Source organism: Tachypleus tridentatus, chromosome 13 (genome assembly GCF_004210375.1).
Source record: "Tachypleus tridentatus isolate NWPU-2018 chromosome 13, ASM421037v1, whole genome shotgun sequence".
Classification (NCBI taxonomy): Eukaryota; Metazoa; Arthropoda; class Merostomata; order Xiphosura; family Limulidae; genus Tachypleus; species Tachypleus tridentatus.
This window is the reverse complement of record NC_134837.1, coordinates 78,845,073-78,868,884: the sequence shown is the minus strand read 5'-3', so window position 1 is coordinate 78,868,884 and position 23,812 is coordinate 78,845,073. Positions and strand designations below refer to the sequence as shown.

The window sequence follows — 23,812 nt, the reverse complement described above, 5'->3', positions numbered from 1 at the left end:
CTTAATCACTGACTACTGGGATTGACTATCACATCATAATACCCCATAGCAAAAAAGATGAGCATGTTTGGTAGAGAATTCAAACCTGTGACCTGCAGATTGCGAGTCAAATGTCATAACCACCTGGCCATTCCAGTCATCAACAGATCCAGTAATTATCACTGGATAACAATGGACTGAAACACTCACAGAATATTCAATATTTTCTCATAAGTTTATCACTCATTACTCACCAATCATCACTAATATTTATAAGTGATATACCCTTATCTTTAGATGTTGCCAGAAGTTATCAAATTCTTGACATCATCAAAAATCTTGAGCCCTCTTAGGAAACAATTAAATTATAACATTAAAAATTAAGGTAACAAAGGTATGCATTTCTTTATTTGTTCAAATATACTTTAGTCACATTATAGATAAGGTTCTTTTTCTAAATGGCAGATATATACTGTGAAATATTTGTTTTTCATAAAACAAACTGCCCTGAGACTTGTTACTTTTGATTTCTATGTCCCACTGATTTTCATGTTGTAAATTTACAGTGCAACATATACTCTGAATAAATATGCTTAACATAATTTGTTTATAAATGGAAATTTTTTCAAGTCAAGTTATTTGTCAAATAAATTTTTTAAATTTCTATCATCTGCACTAACCTCAAATTTGAATCCAAGACAATTGCCTCAAAAACGTAAAAGTTAGCAGTTTCAGAACTCCACAACAGTTTGTTATCAGTGGCACAGTTCAAAACCTGGAACTCATTTGACAGGTCTGCATCTCTTAAAACTTGGGATTCTGGTCCTTCCACAAAACAGCTTTGATAGTTCTAATTTTTAAAATATATTTGGAATAGTATTAGATACTGATAAACATTAATCTTTTTTTAACCCTTGCCAAAAGGTTAATTAAAGCTCTGTGAGCTAGCTAAACTGGATAATTAATTCTGTATATTTTGTTCATGAATTAATGTGATTCATGATAATGACTGTGAAAGAAAATTTTAATAAATGAATAATGGTTATTTACAGTGATATTAATTCAGATGAGATGTAAATATGTGAAAGTACTAAGTAGCTGAGTATTTTAATAAATTTTATACATAAACAAAAACACTTAATGAACTAAATATTTATATTACAGCTATATTTAAATGAATACAGTATGTATAACACCCACACAAAGATTTCATTGGGTTTAATAATATATAACAATTTTTGATTAGCTATATAGTATGACGATAAAGTATATTCCTAATTTTCCTTCATTTTGATCATAATTAACCTCTAAAACTTAAAGAAATATAGGCTTATGAAAGGTGAAAAATTCTTAATACTTTAACATAGATTTTAATACTGCAAAGTAAAAGCTTTACAAAAAAGTAAAATTGTGGTAGGATTCAAATTTAAAATTCAAAATATTTCGAATCAAAGAGAGCTACCTAGACATATCAAAACTGAAAATTAACATAGTGAATAAATTAATGTAACTGTTTAATACACCAATATAACTAGAAGTATGCATGTCTCAAAAACAAAAAACGTGTAATGATTCAAATGTATTGATTCATCACTTTGATACATTTGAATTTAATATCAATATTATCTCATGACAGTTAGTGAAAACAGATGTTACCACTATTCACACAAATTATAACAATCATCAATTAAGTCAGTTTCAAAGACTGAAGGACAGGGTTTGAATATTCTCTTTCATGCTAAGACAACAACTGCTGATATAACTTAGATACGTACTGCAGGACATACTATAATACAGGTTAAGAATTAAAGAGACATAAGATATGAAATTTATTATATTGTTGGGTGAAATGTACCTTATATTAGTTTAGTATGGCTAAAATATTAATTTATATTCACCAATACATATCATGATAATCAGTGAGATGTTATCCATGATTCATACAGTTTGGTCAAAGAAGAATTCCACAACTCTGTTCAATTACACACTTCCTACCTATCAACCATATCAATTTAATTTCTTACATGGCCTACACTGAGCTATAATGTATTTTTATTCTTTTATTATATTAATAATGACTATGATTATAAAAATTTAACTAAACACAAGTTTCAAGCAGGCTATGCTATCACATCAAGTACAAATGTATAATTGCAATCCTCCTGCCTTTCAGCTATCTCATCTTACTTTAGGATATCGTCTAAAAAAATCAAATTGTGAACTTGTGCATTTTTCATGTTGAGTGCCAAGAAGAAATGTTTGCTAATGAGCAGGAAAAGTTCTGCTTTCACATATTAGAATGCGTATTGTCGTTATTGTTTTTAAGTTTTTTTTATATTTTTTGTCCAGTTGTTTTTTTACAGGTTGCAGACTTTCAAGTTTGTCCTTAATAGATCAGAGCATACTGTTTGATTGATTTTACTAATCAACTTTCCTGTGTTCCAGCCTTCAAAGCCAATTCATCAGCTGATTTCTCCAGAGCATGAACATCATTTCATCCTTGAGTGATATTTCCTCAAGTGTTTTGCTTACATTTGCCTTGCATCTCTTTTCCTCCTCCATGTAGGTATAGTACTTTTGCCTTGCACCAGATGCAGACAGTAAGAGGGTCTTTGAAATCACCAAGTATGCTTGGGTAAAATATATCTTATATCAGTTTAGGATGACCAAAATTTAAAATACTCAACAAAGAAATACAGTTTTAATATCAAACTCTTAAACAAAAAACTTTGACTTAAGCCTATCTTCTCTTCTAAGGAGAACATATAATTTAAGCAGAGTAAAAAAAATATGAAGAAAGGTAATACATACAGTCGTAGGTTTGGTATCAACTTTCCTAATTACAAGAAAGCAAATGAGCATCTCCAGTCATCTGTAAACAAGTAAACTTCCATCATCATCAAAACTGTACTTTTTGTTCATGATGGATTTCACAATATATTTTTTGCAGAAATTCCTGGGGCAAATAAAAATAGCATCTTTCTAATTAAGATCATCAGCATTAATCTGTAATACTGTATTTCACTATGCTACTGAACCATTATTTAGAATTCTTTACTAAAGATCTAAGATATTTACAAGCTCAATAATGAGCCCTGATTGGTGAAAGATGTTTTACAGAAAGTACAATCCTAACAACTAATCTGATAGAACTCCAGACTGTAACTTATAACTGTATTTCATACTTGAACCAGACATAAGCTACAATCTTACAAATAATTATAAAACATTAAATCATTTTTGTGTTTAAGAAAAAAAATATCAAAATAACCTTAACAATGTAACCATTTGTAGGGACACAATACACAAATCACTGAACTTAAAAATACCTGACACAAACAGAAACAAAAAACTATGTGATACATAAGGAGGATTGGACAAAATCAAACAGAAGACTGAAATAAGTGTGGTGAAGTTTAGTTTCTGGATATTTTCCATGCTTGAAATTTATTATTCAAAATAAAAGTTCCTGATTTATGTTTTGTTTGCCACAGTTAAAATAATATTTATGATATAAGTGATAAGAAAATATCATTAATAAACAAAAACAACAGAACTTCAGTCTAGTAACTCCAACACTTAGTTCTTTACTTGAAACCATCTTTCAAAACATTAGTGTTTTGGTTGGCTTTATCTTTGTGGAAACTTTCAACTAATTAATACACTTATATCAAATCCAAACTAATCCTTACATTAGCATGCCAGACTGTAAAAGGATTTTGTCTTCTTTTAAACTCAAATCCAAGATTTAGCTTGTCAAAAGGTATTAGGAATTTAAAAATGAGATTTTATGGTATGACATGAACGTTCGAGAAATAATACAGAATATCCATGTCATAACACAATTAACAGAGACTACAATAAACTGTGAGGGTAAAAGATGTTTTTCAGTCCACTGGAAAAATAAGGTCACACCCAATTACTATTAATATAACACTCTTGTCAACATAATTGATTATTATATCATTAGAGCATAAAGCTAAAAAACTACTCAATTAGGAATTTTGAAAATACTTGAAACATGTTTTGGACAGTATGAAGTGCTGCAATAACCAAATAGTTAAGTTTATAATTTATTCTTACTGTACAATTTTAATTAAACAAGTAGCATGATTTTTGTCATTAACCTACAAATACTTTTAATTAATAAATAACTCAGATACTGCATTAATAAGTGAACTACAAATATAATTCAACGTTGAAAATATCAGTCTTATCTCATTCGAAAATTAGGAAACTTTACATTAAGGCACTGCATTGACATGAGAATAATGAAAAATTGTAAGTAAAACGAACTAAGTAATGTTCAATCAACATATACAAAAATAACACTGCACAACAGAGTTTTTGCTTCTTGAACACTTTTGGGTGTTCCTTATAGATTTTTGGCTGCTTGAAAATCACATCCACATTTGCCCATCACGTACCATTTCATCAAAATCTTCAGTTTCACCAGAGCATTGCTACAATAGAAAAATGATATCAGGGCAACTGGAATCCCTCAATGCTTGCTGACTACTGTTGGACACTGCAACGTGATGCACCAGACATCGAATACAAACGAACATCAAGAGCAAAACACTTGTAATTATGTTGAACTTAATATCGTATTAGAAACATAAACGCAGTTAAATACGTTATTGCCTGTTAACAGTTAACTGTCTGTTTCTCAGAGTTCCTACGTGATGAAGCAAAACCAAAACTATATTTGTGCAAACCCACCAGGTACCTGTCACAATCAGCAAAAACTTTTCAGGAAGCAAAACTTTTCAAAAAAATTGTTGTGCAGTGTAATACTTGATTGATGAGAATATGACAATACTTATTCTTTCTCAATTGAAATAGACTTGGAAGGAAGGCATCCAATAATGACTCAAATTTTCTTGTAACAGAAAGAAAATACAACAGGATTGCACAAAACATTGTATTCTTTTATCTCAAAACAGATTTTTCTCAGTTGTGATATTTTTAACATTAAGGAATAAAAGTCACATTCAAGCAAAAAATAATGTAGTCCTTCATGCTCTACCAATCTATTTTAGCATTACGTTGTAAATTAACTGTCATACCAACAGCAAAGGCAAGCAAGATTTATGCTCATGTATGGTATGATAACATATTTCATAATAATAGATAACTCTTATTTTCAACATATTTTTGACTGATCAGAATAAATAGTCTTAAACTAAAAAGATTTTCAAACACTAAGCCTCTATTGCTACTATACACTTTCTTAAGTTAAAACATTTTTTTCTTTTAAACTTGTAATTTATAGACAATAATTAAAACTAGAAGCACCATTTGTCCAATAGGTAACTAAATACCAGAAACATGAAAAATACGTGACTAGTAAAGCACTTGAATAATGCTTTATTTCAAACATCACTCGATGAAGATGGGCAACAAATCAATACAGAGACTTAAACCTTCATGTCGCCATGATGCAAAATTAAACCCAATAGAGAGCAGGTTACAAAAATAACAGAAAGCTAATGTTACACTAGAAAAATGTTTATTTACTTTTTTTTACACTCAAACAATTACAGTGCTCAATTTAACACAATTAAGAATACTAAAAACATATTGTTGGATATTTCTGACGTAAAATTTACACGGGAATTTTAGAGCATATAATACCATTTATACCACCTGAAGAAAATTTGTAATTGTTCTTTACTGATTTTAGAACTTATTTTCATAGCATAATTTAATGCAATGAATTGCCTAAGGGAGATTTGACAAACCATTCAAACGTCATTTGCTTCTGCTAATGCAGTAGACTAAGAAACAAAAATTTTGATATTTAATAAAACCAACACTGACACATAACAAATCTCAACAGTCAGGCCTATCTTGTAATTCCTAAAAGCTAACCCTAATTTGGTATATATCAATTACAGTTTCTTCTTAAAAACACACATTAGAAAAATTAGAAATTTTCATGATTTAATTTCAAAATATTTTTTATCAGTTCAAGAGCATATTAAATCTTTTTAATCACTAACTACTGAACTGAATATAATCTCTAAGCTCTGACAACCTTTTCTGATATTTATAAAAAAAAATTTAAATCTTTTTATTCAGACAACTAACACTGCATGTTAACAAATATGAAGATATGTGTTACACATCGTACAGAAGGGTTAGACAGTCCAAATGACTGACCCTACAACATAAATAGTTTTCTGTAGTACAGTTCCATAATCTTCTCTCTCAAAAACGACTGAAAATAGTTGAGAAAAGAATTAGGAGAAAAAATTATAGTTTATTTATGGAAAATATGAAAATATTTCAACTGTAAAAAGAAAAAAGTGGCTTGAATAGATGTACATTTATTGGATAAGGGAAGGGGTTTCAGCTGAGAAAAGCAAAAACAACAGCTGAAATAACCTACCTTCCTTTTACTCTTTAATAAAGACTTGTTCCTGTAATGACTACCACATGTTAAATGACTGCTAAAAACACAACATCAGCAATAAAGCTTACACAAAACTTTCAACAAGTTTTTGTACACCTATTTTTTGATGTTTTAATTAACAATGTTTGGCTTAGAGCCTTAATGTAAATTTACAATGAAAAGGTGTTTCAAAACATTTTCAACTTAAAATGTATCTTAATTAGGATACAATATTCTACTCAGGACAAATACAAAATGTTACAAGATTGTATTTGCCAGTTTGAAGGTTGTTTAGTTTCTTTCATGCCAGTACTAGCATTACTTTCAACCTTTCAACTTTAGACCAGTAATAAATTTTGTTTTTACTATTAATAAAGGAAATACCAAGAACTGAATATAACTACATATATTCCAGAACATTTGATAAATATATGATGCTGTATGATAGAGGTGAAATAAAGCATTAAAGCTCAGTGGTCTTCTCATTCTTAATGTAGCAATAAATTTAAAAAATTCTCTTCATGTTTTATAAAACACCAGGAATGAAGAAGAAATAGATTTGTATTCCTTATAACATACAATTTTTTTTCATGATATGATACACATGTCTTACATATTTCAGATGTGTCATCTACAAAAATAATACATTAATTTTGATTTTTTTTTTGTCCTTCTATGTTAAGCCCTAATACTTTCACTAATGCTACCAGATCACAATTTTTTTTCCCTTATGCAAGTAATAAACAGAAGTACACAGAATAATAACATGTTAACAGCCAAGAAAGTTAGGTATCTGTCAGAATTTTTCTGGCTCTCTAATCATGTAACATATTATGTTCTTGTGTGAAAAAAAAAAGTTTTCTCATCAGTTAAATTGTCAATTATCTGTAACATCACGTGACAAGAATCATATTATAATCCATTGACTGAAATCTAGGTTTTCTACTGGTTATAAATTTAATAGAAGGCAGCCACAAAAGAAGCCACTTAAAAGCATAATGTTGTCATCAAGAAAGTCAAAGTTATGCAGACACTTAATGCTAGCACAAGTTAGCTGAAGAGCTCAATCAAAACACAACTTCAACAAATTTTGAACCATAAGGCTAAATATATAAGTGTTTGAAAAGAATCAGCCACACACAAAATCACATTAGTCTTAGATTTGTGAGTCATGACCATGAGGCATCATTGTGGTCTTGGTATTAAAACCTCATGCTACAAAAATTCCAGTTTCTGGACCAATATTGCAAGAAAAGCCACTTACAATAGCCATTCCAAGAGGTATTTCTGACTTCTAAGCATCACCTGGATGGCTCACTAAATTCAAAGCCAGATATAACATTTTGCAATTCACAATCAATGGTGAATATGGCAATGTAAATGCTATGACAATGGAGAAATGGAATGCCAAATTGCTTGCTATAATAAACAAACATGCCCCTAGATCTACAATATGGATGAAACAGGAGTAAACCATCATAGTTTAACACAAAAAAACATTGTGTGCAAAAGGTGAACAGTGCACTGGAAGGAAGTGATCAAACGATATATTAGGTGTTGGATTATGTTGCAATAGTGTTGGTGGATTTGGATATGATGTTGTGATTGGTAAGAGTACAAAATCCAGATGCTTCAAAAACTTAAACATGTTCTGTGACTAAAATTTGTAAAATATTTTGAATGATGAAAATAAAGTCAACAAAACAGAAACTATTAAATAAATGAATAATTATTAGTAGTTTGGATGTACAATGTGCAAAGACATCCAATACAACATTAAAGTTCAATATTCAAATATTTTACAATTAATTGCTTAACTATTCATTCCCTAGTAAGACCACGTTTGTTCAGACCCAAAAGTGGTCTTAATAGAGAAAGCCTACTGCACTTATTCATTTAAGACACGAGGTTAGTAAATAAACAGATTGTGTGTCCAGCAAATGAAGCTTAGTATTCAATTGATTTAGGCAGTTAAAATCTGTTGATAAAAAATACATATTGGGTTATTTGAGGACTGGAAGTGCCAGTTTTATCAAAATGTGCATAACTGTATAGTAAATAAAAGTTACAATAATATTATTACAAAGTTAGTAAAATCTTTCAATTATCTGATTTTTCAGAAATTTATGCTATGTTTATTGAGCCCCTCTCTTTAAATTACTCCCAGTTTCAGATTTTTAAATGTGTAGGTTTTACAGTAACCTACAGTTACGCAACCTTTTAACATATATGTAAACTGAGCATCTTATAAATCTCTTTTGCTAGCATATAGAAAATGTGTAAAACTAATGAAAACTTAATAACCTTGTTGAAAGTTGAATACAGAAATTCAAATTGCACTTAATTATTGTTGGATTTCTTTTGTAATTTCTTAATAATCTCTTAAGAAAATATTCAAAACTTGCCCACACTAATGAAGTTAAACCATCATATTTCTAGTTTTACTGTTTACTTGAATATCTCCTGAATTTTGGGGGTAGTTATACCTATACACAATACTTGATTATTTAAAACAATTTATTGATTTGTGAAGAAAAATTTAAACTTGGTAGTTTCTAGAACAACATACTTTACCTTCTCACCATATGGATTGCACTTAGAGTCTGTACTCACTCCAGCCACAACTACATGTTTCTATATCCTCCTTATTCCTGAAAAACAATGGATCACAAGTTACAAATTCTTAAAGAGTGATGCATTTAATCAAAAATAATAATAATTAATATATTACTTCAATACATAGTTTTACCAGGTTCTACAGGACTTGATCTGATTAGTTTAAAATTTTACCTTGTGCTTAATTACTTGCAACTAATCACTCAAACAGTTAAATGTTGAAAATAATTACAGTTATTATCCTCAGAAACTGAGATGTACATGTTATTCATGTATATCTGGCAAATGAAATTTAATAAATACTTGAATAATTAAACGTACATTCACAAAAAAATATATTATGAATAGTATCACATTATAAATTCTATTGCAAAAATATAATAAACCTACATATCTGAAATGTTTTTATTGAGGTCACGAATGTTCATTATAACACTAAAACAGTTCATTATATGACAGCTACATGCCTAATTTTCTTTCTGGTATGAATATGTTTACTGCAATTATATAAGTCTGGTTTGTTTTGAATTCCATGCAAAGCCACACAAGGGCTATCTGCACTAGCTGTCTCTAATTAAGCAGTGTAAGAGTAAAGGGAAGGCAGCTAGTCATCACCACCCACTGCCAACTCTTGGGCTACTCTTTTACCAATGAATAGTGGGATTGACTGTAAGGTTAGAACACCCCACAACTGAAAAGGCGAGCATGTTTGGTGTGGTGGGGATTCAAATCCACAACCCTCCTTAACCACCTGGCCATGCCGGGCCAATTATATATTAGAAAAGTTAAAGAAAAACTTTCAAGTTAACAGTTGCTTTACACAATATGTTAAAAATCTGTTGAATCACAAGTTACAAATTCTTAAAGAGTGATGTATTTAATCCCAATACCATCAGTATTGTAAATGTAAATGTAGCTTCTTATGTCCTGTGATAAAGAATTTCTAAATGTAAATGATACAAAGCTGTATGAATAAATTAAATACACAGTGAAAATAAAAATATAAAATAACCAAAAATTAAACATAAATTTACTGGATTAAACAAGTCAATGTTAATTTTAGCCAGTAACACAAGATATTTTAGTTATTCCAAATGAGTTGGCCTGGTAACAACAAGTAGCTGAAAGAACTGGTAACAAATATTTTGATTTTATTGCCAAAAATATTTTGAAACAATATTTTATATAAAAAGCCAAAGAAATTCTAATATGAATGTCTTACCAACCAACATGCTTGAACTATTACTTTTCACAATATTACAAAATAAAACATACTATTGTGTATCAATGCTTGAAAATAGTTATTACTGCTCTCAAGTTAATTTCTTTATAAAAAATAATCCCCAATTAGAAATGTAAAAATGGCTGATTTAGGTTGAGAAAATTTTTATATTTTTATCCAGAGGAGCAAACAACAAACCAGCCATTTTTACATATATATTTTTCTCTACAAGTAGGTTTTCTTGTCATCACTGAATTCCCACAATTTCCATACAAGTTTATTGTACATGTGATACCTGTTATTTGTTTATAATATATGCTGTGATTAATAATCACCACTGTAATTAATGGCAGATAAATTAAAACTTCTGTTTAGGTAAACTTCAACAAACCCTGTTTCATACACACACAAACACATCTTATACATCAGTAATGTTAATGATCACAAATGTGAATATCACTACAGAAATAATAAGCTTCTGAAGTTTTCTGTACATTTTAAATAAAGAATTATAATACATGCAATGATAATCCTAAATTTTACTTAGATTTATTTCTCATATAATTTTTTCTTTTCATTTCTGAATTTCAAATGTACAATTATGGTGTTTGCAAATTAAATCAGAACAATAGGTAAGTAACCTTTGCAAATTTAGAAGATTCTGTTGGGCTACTAATAAGTTTCAAAAGAGAGTAGACATACGTTTTCCAAAAAGAAACTCTACAAGTAGGTGAATCTGATTAGGTCAAAAGGCATTAACTTACAACATTTTAATAAATAATTATAATTTATATTGATTTCAATTTTGCTACACCTCAAGAGGCTTGGATTTTATGGTAAAAAGCCATATGGGATATCTACACCAAACAATTGTTTTTATTAATTACTGCTTGAAACAAAGTAAAAGTTTATAAGTGTACAAGATAAAAATATACATATAAGGCAAGATTTTGTTCATGATCAGAAGGTTTAAATAGAATTTTAAAAAGGCTGTGACCCTTAAAAAACTAAATACATATAGGAACAAGTTGTACAGTGTCATCATTCTTAATAATGATTGGAAAGTTAAAGTATTTCTAAAACTGTGTACTATTGATGGTTGTAGGGAAAGCATGAAAGTATATAGAGCAACCATGACTTGACTATCATGATTCTCACATGACAGTTCTCTCCACTGGAGAAGAAAATGGTGAGTAATAATAAACTGTGTCCAATGCAGAGGCATGTGAGGACAATATTTTGCCTCCCATTACTGAATAAACTAGTTGACCTATCTCCAACATTGAGTTATAACTAAAAACACTTTTTGTATTGTTTCTAGCCCCACTTTGTTTGCAAATGGATATCAAGCATTGATTTGATGACAGGCTTGAAATTCAGTTATGGATTGGTTGGTTGTTTGGCATTTCATGGCTAAATGCAATGAAGCTATCTGCACCAAACATCTAATTATGGAATATACAAGGGTGAGATGTCACCAATGAAGGTTAATCTGTAAGTGATCTAATTCCCTCACATACTAACATCTCTGGGAATTCAGAAAAAACATGGATCAAAATAGCAAGGAAAGGAGGCAGTAATATTTCAATATTCAAGAGAACTGGATGGAAGCTGATATTGAGAAATTTCAAGATTTTCAAAGAGCTAAGTGAGTTAGTGTAGATTATACAACTTATTTACTGCTCACTTTCTATATAATCCAGGGCAAGTAAAATTGCATGGCTCAGCTAAGATAAAAAAATCTGTAAAACTTAGGAAGTATAAAAAGATGGGATGAGAAACTTGTCCAGTAGTAGCTTTAAATATTAGATCAATAAACTAACACTGGCAAGAAACAAGATTAGTACAAAACAATCAGCCACAAGAAAGAAAAAGATCTTGGTGCAACTGTTATGAGTCTCTTAAGTTGTTTAAGCAGTGTGCTGTAGCTAGTGGTAGGGCAAATAGGATTTTAGGTTGTATCTACAGAAATACTGAATACAAATCTAATAAGGTGATAATTTCTTAGTCTATGCCACTGGTTAGACTACATCTGGAGCATTGTGTTCAGTCTTGGGCTCCTTACCCTTAGGATAGAGATTGAATTGTTAGAAAGTCTTCAGAGGAGGGTTACTAAAATGGTACCTGGGATGGAAGGGTTCTTATATGAGGAGAGATTAAGATTCTTCAAATATTTTTCTTTTGAAAAAAGAAGACTTAAAAAGGATCAGATTGAAGTGCTTAAGTTTGTGAAATAAATTGATAATGTTGATGCATCAATATTTTTCATACTTCAGTAGGAATTATAGAACTAGAAGACACAAATATAGATTTAGGCAAGGTAGAAGCCATCTTCAGCTCAGGTGATTTTACTTTTTAAATAAGGTGGTTGGCCTATGGCATAGTTTGCCTTCAAATGTTGTGAGGGCAGTAAATTTGAGTGAGGTTAAAGAAAGCTTGACAGATATATAAATGATAAGTGCTGGCTTTAACTTTTATTTTATTTAACAGTTTTAGTTTGACTTAAAGGATGAGACAGCCAAGATGGATCAACAGATCTCTTGTTGTCCCTAATCATTATGTTATGTTAAATGGAGGGCAAAGGTCTAAACCAAACTGAATGGACCCTACTGATCCTGAGCCTATAGGACAGTCACTGCCATGAATGAAAGCACTGAAGTCTATTAGTAGTGAATGTGAAGATGGGACAGGAAGACAATGAGAAAAAGAGACAGAAAGAAGCAAAAACAGAGCACAGTAAAGATGAAAAGCAAGTGAGGATAAGAAAAAATATTGGCATGTAGCCCCAACAAGTGACTCCACAGAAACAAACATTGCAATAAAATAACACTGGCAGAAGGCATAGGAAATAAAAGGAAAGAAAAGCACTTGAGTAATAAGGGCATCAAAGACCTTACAAATCCTAGCAACAAATCAACCAAATATGAAGTGAGAAGGCTGACAAAAATAAACATGCTACTATAGAGAAGTGGATGAGAACCTGCCATATACCTCTTAGGAGATAGTGGATTAACAAGGAAAGAAGGTGGGTGAGAAAAAAATAATGTAAAAGGTACAGACTTTAAGATAAAGGTAAGAAAACCTAGCTTATAAAAATTGAATGAAAGACAGAGGATCTGATCCCAAAGTTTGAAGAAACTACTCCAGAGTTGTGGAATCAAAGAAATGTAATACAACACAAAGTTATGCCTTGTCATATGAAGTAACAAAGAAAGAAGACAATGCATGTATGCAACAAAGTTGTGGTAAAAGTAACTAAATGAAATACAAAGTGAAGGAAAGAAAATGTGCCTGAGAAACCCAGTCCCAAAATTACAAAAAATGGTAGTTAATTCAAAACAGCATGAATGTAAGATTGGGCAAAGGTAGGTGATGGGAAAAATCCCTGCATCACAAACAAGAAACACTAACAGGGGTATTTCAGATATAAAAAAAAAAAAGTCCAAGCTGTATAAAAACCATCACTTCCCCAAAATATAAAGATACACCTGACAGCCAAAAACATATCTTTCCAGGTAAAAACGAGAGCATCTATTTTCCCAAAATACCTCAAAACAGTATCCTAAACAACTTTTTCAAAGAATTTTCACACAAAATGATCAACATAATTTCACAGAATAACAGCTACAAAACAACCTCACATGTAAGGATATTAATTCTATAAACAACCTAAAACAAGAATACATCAAAATTCTAAAAGTAATGCCATAGCTATAATGAACATAAATGAATATCATCTTATCAGATACAAACAAATATATAAACTAATATACACAAATCCAACAAAAACACATGAAAACCAACAAAACAAAATACTACTACAAATGAAAAAAACAACACAATCTCAGAAAACTTTTATTCTTACCTACAAAAGACTGACTTGCACACCACAACTATAAGGCTCTCATAAACCTCACAAACCTGGATGTCCACTATGAACCATGATGTCAATCTATGAAACATTCAATTACAACTTCAGTAAATACAGTGTTGGCATTTTCTAAATATGTCACATCAGCCACATCCTTTTCCAAAGACTCTTTTAAATTTATGTCTATTCTTGAGTAACTAATCCATAAAGCCTTAATAGCCAGTTTTGATGTAATCTCCCTTTTCACAGAAGTCCCAACTACCAAAGCCTGCAAGATAGCTTTAGAACTTTTATCCAAGACTCCAATCCATTAAAACACATCCTAGCAACCAATTAGCAACCCTTATAGAATTCACTATTAGTAGAGGGTTGTCACATGCTCATTTACATGCTAATACATAGAAACAGCATGCGAAACATGTGGGTTTAGGTGGGAGCAAAAAAATAGTACATATGAAGAGCAGCACAATATCAGAAACAAAATTAGTATATGAGGCGAGGTAGATAATCAGAAAAACATGGTTAGCACACATAAAATTGATTTTATGCTAAAAATAATACTGAACAGTCACTTTTGGTTTTCTGGCTGCGTTACTTTTGATGATTGAGCTGTAATTGATGTGTAGTCTTAGTGAACCATAGATAACTACGTTTTATTTGTTTTTGGTAATAACGTGTTAACATGTAGTGGTGAAATATTAAAAAATTAATGAAATATATTTGAGAATAGGTAAAAGTAAAACAAAACATACCCATGAATCTCTGTCAACTCTAGTACTAAGAGCTTCTTTCCTCACATATTTTGCTTTGATGGAGGCAATATTTGGTTCAGATGCTCTTACCTGTAAAATAAAATTCAAAGATAAAAACAAGAGAATATTTCAATCATACTTAATATCTTACTGTTTATCCTCTGCAGTTAACTACCTGATGTAATTGATGAAAACCAGAAGAAAAAGATGTATATTTACAATAAATGTACAAGCATTTAATACTTTTATGCAACAAAAAGGGATACATAAAATGTAAAAGTAAATTAAATGATTTAATCAATATATATAATTAACATCCACCATATATGTATACACACACACACACACACACATACAACATATATATATACACACATCCACACATACATGCATAACCTTAGATGTTGTCCTATAATGATTAAAGCTCCTTGTTATCGGATAACGATAAACTAAAGTTCCTCAGCCTTTCACTCTAGGCTACTACCTCTATCTTAGTTTTTCTTATGTTATGACAATATAAATTTTAAACTTTCACTGGTGTTAACTAAATCACATGTTGTTAAGATAGTAAGTGAACCATTCTAACATTATATGCAACTGTTTTTAAACATAAGCAAATCATACTTTACTTATTATTTTTAAAGAAGTCAATAACAATACTTGTAAATATTAGTTCTGAATATTTATGATAAGTGGATTTCTCTAATAAATTTTAAAGTGTTTTATTTAATCAAGATAACTGTGATTAAGTCAACAAAGATTTTAGAAAAACACATTTATGACTACTTTATGTAGAGCTGCAGCACAAAGTAACAAAAAAAGTCAGTCTGCTTTATAAAATGATATTTTGTCGATGTATAAATTTCTAAACATTTATGCATTTACTATATGGTTAGTGTGAATACCTGTAATTGTTACTTGTATGTATGACAATGGATAATCTCATTAAAATCAATTTCAACAATGTATATGTTAAATTTGTAGTTTTAAGGATATCTGCCAATTACACTATGTTACATAATTTTTAGTTTTTCTTGTTCCTGGGCAGAAAGTGTTCTTTCCCAATTGCTTATGCCTAAAGTAAATGGAAAAGACCTATTTTTATCTTCAAACTTTGCTTTTGTGACCTGGGAGCATATAATGAAAACATGATGGGAGGCTATATTTGGGAGCTGATACATGAAAGTGATTTACATTACAGTTGCAAATCTTGAAAAACTACTCACTTCTAAACATTTTTGTATAACTTTAGTATAAATACATGTAAATCTTGATTCATATGTTGTTTTATTCAGACCTTATGTAAATGAAATTGTGCAAATTTGGTTGTTTTTACACAGGTCATAAAAGCAAAGTTTGAAGGGAATAATGGCCATTTTCTGTACTTTTACAATATAAGCAATTAAGAAATAACACGTACTATCCAGAAACAAATTCTGTTACATAGTGTTATGTATGCATGTGTATAATTTCTTTATTTGTGACTTATTGTCCTCATTATGCTAGTTATGTATACTTGTATTGAAACTTTGCCATTCAAATTAAATGAAAATAGAAAGCAATTCAATACAGATAATGGCATATGAATGTATGTGGAGTAGTCACATGCCCTCCTGAAGGATTTCCTAAAATGGACAACAGAGATGAGATGGCAAAGAAAAAGTAAGGTGCCTGACCTGATGAGAAGGCAGCTAGAAACAATTACAGGAAAAGGAAAATAAGGAAGAATAAGCTAATCAAAACAAAAGCCAAACCAAACTGGTCAGAGTGGAAGAAAAAAGGACATGAACTAAAGATCTCTGTCAGAGAATAAAAAGATGAGAATGGGCACTCTGGAAAAAGTTGTGTGAGCAAGAGAACAACAAAGAGCATGAACAGAACTGTAGCCTATATAAAATAGCCAAGGATCAAAGTTGGAAATGGAAGGAATGAAAATCATCAAGAAAGATGAATTAATCTCCTGAGCTGCCAAAGTTTTGGGAAGAAGAGATCAATCCAGATAAAGAAAAAGATATGTGGAATGATAGGGAGTACCTCAAATGTTGATGGCAAATAAATTAATGATTGATTGCCAACATCCACAAGCTAATAGGAAAAGGAAATATGTCTTATTAAGGAATAAGAGAAAAATATGAACATAGTGATAGAGGTGAAAACAAAGGCAAAGTAAAGCAGTGAAGAACTACATTCACAACTCAATCTAGAGGAACTGCATGCTGAGGTGAATGACTAATCCAAAAGAAATAAAATAACGGGAAAGAGTAGGAGAAGTAAAAACTTTACAGTATCTGGAAAAACAAAAAATGTGGAATAAGGGAACCAGATAACCCACGATCAAATATGAAGAAATCTGTAATATGAAGAACAGTGGGTCATGCATGAAAAAAAACCTTTGACCCAAAGACAAATGCCAGAAAACTTTCCACATGCCTTGAAAACATCCCTGGAGGAAGGGCATTTGGAACAAGATAAAAAAAAAGTGACATGCTGGAATAAAATTGATCTTATTATTAGGAACAGGATAAAAACCAGACATGAAAATGCAGGATACTAAGAGCTGGATGAAACATTATTGACCAAGATTAATGTAGAAAGGATGGTATAGGAGGTGCAGATTGGAGCTGGAGTAACTGTAGAAATCACAGTTGTGCTGGCCAATGAAAAGCAATCTGAAGGACCAGACACAGATTGGAACAGATAATCAAAATCACCATGAGAAAAAAATGGATGGGAAAAAAGACATCCAAGTATTTGTTGGTTCAGTCTTGACTGAACACACTGACATCCAGAGACAGAAGATGAGGAAACAGAGACCAAAACAGAGGTTATTTGATATTTATGGATGTATAAAATGCAACACAGTGAGGAGTACCCCATTAAAATCATAGCCACTGGAAAACATAATGATTGAGAGAACAATCTCTCAGATGAACTATGTTGAATCAGGAAAGACAATCCACAACAAGACTGAATGCACCCAGAACATGATACACAAGCATATAAATACTGAGCATGGGGCCCAAAAAAGGAGATCCAAGGGTTGACCACAAAGGGAACTAAAGCAGATGCCTCCTTGTTAATTAGTGACTTTAGGATTGCCAGAATGGATCATGACCAGACAATTCCTGGCAAGTTGAACAATATAATCCAAAGCATAATATACAGCCAGAAGCTCCAGGATGTTGATATGATAAGATCTTTTAGCCAGAGACTTACAACCTGTAGCTTCCTGCTACTCAGCCCAAACTCCTCAGCCCTGAAAGGAAGCATTCAGGAAAATATACAAATCCTGGAGGAAGGGAAATGGAACACCTCAAATGTGTGAGCCTTGTCCAACCACCTGTGCACATTGTCTACAAATGAATTAGAAAGGGAAATAGGAGACTCCAATGGATCCCATGCAAGATTCAATTGGTTGTGCATTGTACACTGAAAATACCTCATATGCTCTTAACCCAATGAAAAAGGGACTTCCATGGAAGACCACATCCCCCAAAGAAATAAAATCTCACAAGCTATGAGAGAGGGAGCAGTAAGAATGTGGAGAACTGAAAGTTCCATTGATTGAAGTTGAAGAGAAGACGGTTTGATCCAACTGAGACTAGTGTTGAAAAAGACACCCAAATGGGCAAGATATTTGGTATGCATAAGGAATAATTTCTCTAATTTGATTACCCAATCCACACAAGCTGCCTTCAAAAGCAAGATATGAATGTGATGGGTGGACTCCTATTTGGAATGAGCTGACAGAAGCCAGTTGTTCCTCTAATTATGGAAGCACAATGCTCAAGCACACAAATGTCAGGTAAAAACCTTAACCACTCAACATAAGACATCTAGAGCTGAAGCAAGCCCAAAGGGAAGGGTGAAAAATTGACAAGTTACCCCATTATGAACAATCCAAAGATAGCACCTCAGCTGATGAGATATCAGGACATGCAGGTAAACATTCATAACATCTAACTTGCTGAGAAAAGATGCTATTGTACATTAGGGTAGAATCAAAGTTGAGGAACAAAATTGGTCAAGTGAGCCCCCACTGGACTGGAGCCCACCAGCCAGCTATTGAAAATATTGGCAACAAGCCCATCTGTATTGAAAACGAGGAAATCCTGGAGGTAGGAATAGGTAAGGGCTGGGAAAAACCTGGAAAACAGTAATATGGGCATGTATATGGTCTGAATGAGATAAACGATCCACCAAAGAAAATTGGGTAGTTTGTTTCTGCACCAACTCCAAACAGGATTACAGTCTCAGGAATATTACAAAATATATACTGCTGTAGAAAAGTAGACATGCATAAACACCAGAGGTAAATGGGAAGTAAACTAACTCAGGAGAAAGTAGTGTCCCTCCCCAGCAGATCCCAACAACAGAAAAATCACATATAAGGATAGAGCCAAAGAAAACAAATGTGGTAACATGGAGGAAGTTAGAGAGAAGCTATCCCTAAGAAAAACCTCATGATCTCTGTGAATCACCTGAAAAAGAAGGTGAAGAGTAAACAAATACTCTAACAGAGTTGATCGGGTAAGACAAAGGTAGAAAAAGTGGGCATGGAATAAACAAACAGGATTATCTTGGGCCATCCCCAACATGGGTAAAATTTATTCTAACTGTCAAGAATTGAGAAATGGACATTCAACTCATTGGTACACCAAGGCAAACTTATCTGAAGCCTATGGAGGGTAAGGCATGTTGACATCAACCATATTACAAACAAATTCTCAAAATTGACACTAATATTTAAAGAAGGGGAAGAATTAAAAGTCAAGAGCCTTAACCATCTGGCCATGCTGGGCCAAGGGCTGAAGGGGAAGAAATCAAATGCTGAGAGGAGGAGCTGTCATGTAACAAAGGAGGACAGTGATCATATGAAATTGAGGAAATGGATAAAATAGAACAAACCTGAAAAATCATTTCTAAAAAAAAATGTATCAGCTGTAACTGATACCTCCATAGTAGGGACAAAGAAAGACACAGCAAAATCAGGTGAAGGAAAATGGCTGTCAAAATCCTCATCAACACAAATAGGTTTAGCCTGTTCAGAAGGAACATGGACGAGAACAGGAGAAACAGGTTGACTCATATAATAATCAATCTTATGGCAGATAATAGCTGATAAGTCCAAAAATGAGTCACCTCCCACCTGTGGCCTGTGTGAGTGCACTAGTAGGGGTATTATCCCCAAAGTGATAACCTGAACTTTGGAATTCATTGTATAAGAATGAAAATCAAATATAATTGTTTGTATGAGGAAGAAAAAACTTGGAAAATAAGTTAACTGAAAAGTCATTAAAATTTTAAAAAATCCAATTTGGAATAATAACAAAAAAAACAATGCTGAACCTAAAAAACATAATTGAAGAGCACTACAAAAACATGACAAAGGTACAGCCAAACAAAAAACAATAATTCAGCAGAATTGAATATAGTGAGTCACATGCATCAGAAGGAGAGTATCACATTTTTATTGGTTAAGGGTTTTTACACAATGATTTACATGCAAGATACATTTGAACCAGTTAAGTGTAAGGTATGTGGGAGCTCAAGACTTATGGCATGCAAAAAAAAAAAATGTATAAAGGGCAGAACTAAATGAAAATATCTATTTATGTGTAAGCAAGTAATGTATTATATTGTAATTAAATGACTGAAAAGACTTAAATATTCAATCTCATAAACTTAAGTTGGTTGGTTGGTTGGTTGATTTACTGTTTTATGGCACAAAGCAGCCAGGCTATCTGCACCAAACATCCAGTAAAAAGTTAAGATTAAAGTAAATTTAGTAAAATTCATAAATGAAATTAAGGTAAAACAAAAATTAAATGACTGAAAAGACTTAAATATTCAATCTCATAAACTTAAGTTGGTTGGTTGGTTGATTTACTGTTTTATGGCACAAAGCAGCCAGGCTATCTGCACCAAACATCCAGTAAAAAGTTAAGATTAAAGTAAATTTAGTAAAATTCATAAATGAAATTAAGGTAAAACAAAACAAAGTTTAAAAGAAAAACATAAATAGCATAAAACCAATGTTTACATCTAGTCTACAATGTTAAGAGAAAAACTGCAGTAATACAAGTTGTAAAGGACTTTCTGTTGCATAATTGTAATTATCATAACTTGCCAGGAAAACTAACAGGTAAGTACAAAAACCACCGTCAGTCACCTGAAGTTGGCCTTTCCAGTCCTGGTTCCGAGTTATTTGATGTTATGGCCATTTTCAAAAAGTAGAGTAATAAAAGTTTTAAAAGACTTGCAGCAAAATTTTAATAATAACTCACCAGGATGACTAAGTTCAAACAGCAGCATTAGTCATCTGAAAGTGGCCCTTCTAGTCCTGGTTTCAAGTTATTTAACGTTACAACTATTTTCTAATTTCAAATTGAACTAGATGGACTTTGATTCTTAAAAGGGAATTACATTAAAAAAGGTATAATGTATAAATTAAAAAACTTAAATGGCATTAAAAAGATTAATGGCCTTTAAGAACTAAAAACATTACCATCACCAATAACACTAACAATAAGGACAAACCTTGGGACAGAACATGTTTAAAATGGTGCCATTGTTGAGAGTCATAACGATGACAAGAAAGTAAAATGTGGCTTATTGTGACTCGAGTGTTACACAGACTACACAATGGTGCCTCAGTTTCATATAAAAGAAAATGATGAGTTAAAAAGAGTGTGACCAATGCTTAGTCTAGTTAGAACAACTTCCTCTTTCCAATCCTTACAGAAGCAAGACAACCAAAGTCCAATAGAGGGTTTTATTTGGAAAAGCTTTTTTTCACATTGCTCACTCCAAGTCAAATACCCCATTGGCAGCAAAAGTACATGCAAACAGTTTTAGAGAGAGAGAGAGAGGTTAAAGCCATTTCCTGTGGTCCACTTCAGTAAACAAATGAGGGCAGTCTGTAACTACCACTCAATACACCTCATGTTTGAAGACTGACATGAGATGTGAAAGTCGTTGAAATGGAGCCCATTTGCAACAGTGAGAGAGAGTTGTTCAGTGAGGGCATTAATTTTTATACTGAAAACTGTGACATTCAAAATACAGCCCTGAGGGACTCCAAGTTCCTGTAGAAAAAAACGGGAAAGTCTCAAACCCACACGAACTTGGAATCTACTATCCATTAAAAATTTTTAATAAAAAATGGGCAAATGGCCACGTAACTCATACATATGGAGGTCTCACAAAATGCCATACCTCCATGTTGTATCATAAGCTTTCTCAATGTCAAAGAATATTGATACAAGAAGTTGTCGTTTGAGAAAGGCTTCTCTGATTGACCTTTCAAGTCAAATCAGGTGGTCCATGGTGGAACCCACACTTAGTGGGCGAGAGAAGTTTGTTTGTTTCAAGGAATCAAACAAGACGAGCATTAACTATCTTCTCTAAGGTCTTACAGAGACAGCTCGTCAAAGCAATTGGATGGTAGTTTGAAGGAATCTTGGGATCCTTCCCAGGCTTGGAGAAAGGCAGGAAAATAGCCTGGTGCCAAGCATCAGGAAAAACATTCTCCTGCCAGATCCAGTTAAAAACAGTCAGAAGAATAGCAAGAGAAGCAGGAGATACATGGTGCAGCATTTCATAGTGTACATCATCAGGTCCAACTGATGTACTGCCAGACTGATGAAGGACCAGTTTGAGTTCCACCAGTGTAAAGGGACGATTATAGTCAGAGAGACAATCAGCTTGAAAGGAGAGAGGTAATCTCTCTGCACAAGTCTTGATGGCTAAGAAAGTGGAGGACAAGCAGAAGTGCTAGATACCTGGATAAAGCTTTCACCTAGAGTATTGGCGATGCTGCAGGTATCAGCTACTTCCTGGCCATCAGAGAGCAAGATCGAGAGTGGGACAGAATCATACTGCCCACTGACCTATCGAATCTTGTCCCATATGACTTTGGAACTAGTGGTAGAAGATATGCTGGTTGTGAACTTAATCCAAGATTCCTTCTGGCTTTGACGTCTTACCCACCGAGCAGGTGCAGAGGCCTGCTGGAAAGCGATGCAGTTTGAGAGTATGGGATATCTACAAAAAGTATCCCAGGCCTGTTTTTGAGCCTTCCATGCTATCTGGCAGACAGGATTCCACCAAGGATGAGGATATAGTGGAAAACGTATCAAGATTTTAGAAATACATTGAGTAGCTGCTTGTATAATGCAGTCAGTTACTTCTGCCACACAGCCGTCTGTTGATAGCTTACAGATGATGGCAAGATCAAGTTCTGTGAGAGCAGTGAAAGAGGGCCAGTTTGCATGATTGAGCTTCCACCAGGGCACGCGGGTCAGGTGACACTGACCACGGCCAGTCTCTCTTAAAATTATAGGAAAATTATCACTGCCTCATGGATTATTGTCAACCCTCCATGAAAAATGGGAGAATAATGAAGAGGAGCAAACTGAGAGATCAACAGCAGTAAAGGACGTACTAGGTGCAAGTAAAATATGTGAAAAAACCAGTTCTGAAAAGAAAAAGGTTGTGATCAGAGAGCATACCCTCTACATAGCGACCCCTCCTATCAATATCAGCTCTTCCCCAGAGAAGGTGATGTTCATTAAAGTCCCCCAGGATTAAAAAGGGAGACAGCATCTGTTCAATGAAAGCATCAATGTCTCTCCAGGCAACAGGTATAGAGAAAAAACAGTGATGGTATGATCCAAGGAATCACAGACGGCTATGACCTCCATGCACTCGTCCATCACACAGCCTGTCATTTCTGTACAAAGAAAACCCCTGAAAGGTGACTGTATCAGCTGGTTTCAGAAATATTTTCTGTAAGGAAAGACATATAGTATGGTAGGAAGCAATCAGTGTTTTGATGTCATCCAGATTAGAACGTAAATCTTGACAGTTCCATTGTATCAAGGTGGCCATTTTTATTTACATGTAAGCAAATTGGGTGGAGGACCCTTCTGTTTACGACCACATCCTTTTTCCTTACCATCTTTATTCGAGGA

General features: G+C 32.7%; 1 protein-coding gene across 3 annotated transcripts in view; it reads right to left on the bottom strand.

The window, feature by feature from the left end:
- Positions 1-23,812, bottom strand: part of LOC143241060 (uncharacterized) — a 66,701-nt gene that overhangs the window by 25,471 nt on the left and 17,418 nt on the right. Inside the window, exons 3-6 of one of the 3 annotated variants that reach the window (XM_076484533.1) lie at positions 14,838-14,927; positions 8,951-9,027; positions 2,791-2,851; positions 660-2,609 (exon numbers count right to left, since the gene is read on the bottom strand). The gene's annotated coding sequence lies outside the window, so the exon portion shown is untranslated. Of the gene's footprint in view, positions 1-659; positions 2,610-2,790; positions 9,028-14,837; positions 14,928-23,812 lie in introns of all 3 variants that reach the window. The other 2 variants (XM_076484532.1, XM_076484534.1) reach the window with 2 other exon arrangements.